At 41.9% G+C, this 3,629-nt stretch overlaps 1 non-coding gene across 1 annotated transcript; it reads left to right on the top strand.

Annotated features, from left to right (window-relative positions):
- The first annotated feature begins 3,516 nt into the window (after nucleotides 1-3,516).
- TRNAC-GCA lies at nucleotides 3,517-3,588 on the top strand. The gene has a single exon. It is a non-coding gene; the product is annotated as a tRNA-Cys (tRNA).
- The last annotated feature ends 41 nt before the right edge of the window (nucleotides 3,589-3,629 follow it).

Below are 3,629 nucleotides of genomic sequence, written 5' to 3'. Positions count from 1 at the left end.
GTGTTTCAGTTTAAAAAGTTTCCACAAGCTGCAGTTGCTTGTTTGGTAAGTTTGAGGATCTTGATACTATACAAGCTGAATAAACTTGCATAAAAATGAGTGATAAGGCAAATATGCACGTAATTAACAACCCTAATTAAATATGCACATAATTAACAACCCTAATTAAATATGCACATAATTAACAGCCCTAATTAAAATTTTGCTTTCATAAAAATATCTCAACTTTCTGATTGATTTGATGACAGAGGATGAAATGGTTGGATGGCATCACTGACTCGACTGACTTGAGTTTGAACAAGCTCCAGGAGTTGATGACGAACAGGGAAGCCTGGCATGCTGCAGTCCATGGGGTCACAAAGAGTCAGACACGACTGAGCAACTGAACCGAACTGAATATAAACTTGAACGTATCCTATCAATTTATATGACCCCAATACTATTTCCTTCTTTTTTATATCCTAAGGCTTTAAAGAAACAAATGATAATTGTAACACAGAGCTATGCTGCAAAAAGGAAAGTTATCAGTGTGCTGAAATAACTTTTCCTTGACAAGTAGAGACAGAAATACTGTAAATAAGGTTTAAAGTTTAAAATGAAGTAATTTTTATTATGGAAAGGGAAAGTAGGCATGAAGTATTCTAATGAGAGGATCTAAGAATAGGGCACCCAGAACTTCTGAAAAAAGAAGATAGCAGAGCCATAGGTGAGGATCAGCAAGGGTGACTTGGTAGAATTTAGATCGTACTCTACCCATTGTCTTAAATATGTCAAGGTTCCAGTGGGGATAATCTGTTAGGGTACACAGATAAGCCTAGTTTGATATTGAAGTTTCAAGTTCTTTTTTTACTACTTTTATTAATTCAAAAGTGAGGAAATATAAATTTATTTAGGCTGTTCTGATATTGACGATGCATTATTGAAAGTATATTAGGCGTAAAATGTGTCAAGACTAAATTGACTTTATTTTATATATTCAGTGGTATTCTATGTTAAGAAAACCATTAAAGTAAATCTTCACATCAGCCAGTCAATAGGCAAAAACAGATAATTAGATGAAAAATATTTTAAAAATATTAGTTCCTGGGACTTCCCTGGCGGTCCAGTGGCTAAGACCCCATACTCTCAATGTAGGGGGCCTGGGCTTGACCCCTGCTCAGGGAACTGGATACCACAGATCACACCTAAGGACCCCACATGCCACAGCGAAGACCTAACACAGCCAGATAAATATATAAGCGTATTAATTAATTGTGGGTGCTGTGTGCTAAGTCGCTTCAGTTGTGTCTGACTCTGCAACCTGCCAGGCTCCTTGGTCCATGGGATTCTCCAGGCAAAACTACTGGAGTGGGTTCTCATTCCCTTCTCCAAGGGATCTTCCCCATCTGGGGCCTGAACCTGCGTCTCTCATGCCTATTGGATTGGCAGGCAGGCTCTTTACCACGGGCACAACCTGGGGAGCTGCTGCCGCCGCCGCTGCTGAGTTGCTTCAGTCATGTCCGACTCTGTGCAACCCCACAGACGGCGGCCCAGCAGGCTCCCCGTCCCTGGGATTCCCCAGGCAAGAACACTGGAGTGGGGTGCCGTTTCCTTCTCCAGTGCATGAAGGTGAAAAGTGGAAGTGAAGTCGCTCAGTCGTGTCTGACTCTTAGCGACCCCATAGACTGCAGCCCACCAGGCTTCTCCGTCCATGGGATTTTCCAGGCAAGAGTACTGGAGTGCGGTGCCATTGCCTTAGTGATCAATAAATAGATATTAAAATCTCTTAATATATTTTTAATTATATCCCCTCAAACAAATAGCTAAGAATCAGAAATACTCTCCAAGTCAATGCTATTATTTTTTCCCCATAAGTTCAAGTCAATGCAATTAGGAAAGAAAAATACAAGTTACAAATAATAGAGAGGAGACAACATTGTCGTATTTGCTTAAGATAAAAACGTATACGTGGCCACGTAAGAGACTTCACCGAAACGCTGTTAGAGCTGATGAGAGATGTGACTTGTGATCATATATCAGCAGATGCATAAACTTACATGGAAAAGAAATACAGTTTATAGTAATGTGTGTATGTCTGTATATTAAAAAATACAGATATGTATAATTTAGTATTACAACTTTGGCATGGCATGTGTCAGTTGCATCCAACTCTTTGTGAATCCTTGAACTGTATCCCTCCAGGCTCCTCTGTTCATGGGATATTCCAGGCAAGAATACTGGAGTGGGTTGCTATTTCCTTCTCTAGAGGATCTTCCCAACCCAGGAATTGAACCCTTGCTTCTTGCCTCTCCTGCATTGGCAGGAGGGCTCTTTACCAGTTGAGCTACAGTGGCAGCCCTCGAATACAGGGCTCAAATTGTATAAACTGCTTTCCTAAAGCAAAGACTACATCAGAGGAAGCCCCTGATGGCCAGTGGGAAAGAATCCACCTGCCATTGCACCAGTGCAGGAGACGTGGGTTTGATTCTTGGGTCAGGAAGATCTCCTGGAGGAAGAAATGGCAACTCACCCCAGTATTCTTGCTTGGGAAATCCCATGGACAGTGGAGTCTGGCAGAGAATTGGACATGACTTACTTAGAATATTACTAAATTTTTCTAAAGCTTATTTGGAAGTAAAAAATACGTAGCAAATAGTCACTTTAAGATGCCAAGCAGGACTTTCCTGGTCATCCAGTGGTTAAGAATCCACCTGCTAATACAGGGGAAATGGGTTTGATTCCTAGTCTGGGAGGATTCCATATACCACAGGTCAACAAAGTCATGCACCACAGCTACTGAACCCACTACACTCGAGTCTGCATGTTACAGCTACTGAGTCTGTGTGCCCTCGTGCCCACGCTCCACAGTGAGAGAAGCCGCTGCAGTGAGAGGTCCCCCGCATCTCACCCAGAGAGTTGACCTCGTCTACCGCAACCAGAGAAAGCCTGCTCACAGCAGCAACGATCCAACGCCACCAGAAGTAAATTAAAACAATATTTAAAAAAATATGCCAGCAGTAAAGTATGATCTTACAAAAGCACAAGAATTAAAACACTTAGGAGCGGACCAATGAGATATGCTGGGAAGCCCAGACATAGGCTCAGCTATGAGTAAGAACTTGATAGATTATGTCAGCATTTCTGATAATAACAAAGAGTCATTGTTTTTAAAAGAATGACTTTCAGCTGTTGCCTAATTATTTTTTCAAATTAAAAAATACCAAAATTAATTTCTGATGATATATATATAATTATGCATATATTTTTGCAGGTTTACTATTACACATTATGTACATATATATTACATATTTGTACATACATGTACGTGTGTGTGTGTGTGTACTCAGTCATGTCTGACTGGCTGTGACCCCACGGACTGTAGCCCACCAGACTCCTCTGCCCGTGAGAGTCTCCAGTCAAGACTACTGGAGTGGTTGCCATTTCCTCCTCGAGGGGATCTTCCTGACCCAGAGCTCAAACCTGCATCTTTTACTTCTCATGCACTGGCAGGCGATTTCTTTACCATGATACCAGGCTTCCCTGGTGTCTGAGATGGTAAAGCGTCTGCCTGCAGTGTAGGAGACCCAGGTTCGATCCCTGGCTTGGGAAGATCCTCTGGAGAAGGAAATGGCAACCCACTCCAGTGCACT

This window comes from Bison bison, unplaced genomic scaffold (assembly GCF_000754665.1).
Source record: "Bison bison bison isolate TAMUID 2011002044 unplaced genomic scaffold, Bison_UMD1.0 scf7180017864377, whole genome shotgun sequence".
Lineage (NCBI taxonomy): Eukaryota > Metazoa > Chordata > Mammalia > Artiodactyla > Bovidae > Bison > Bison bison.
Note: the sequence above shows the minus strand (reverse complement) of the source record. Positions and strands in the feature narration are given on the sequence as shown.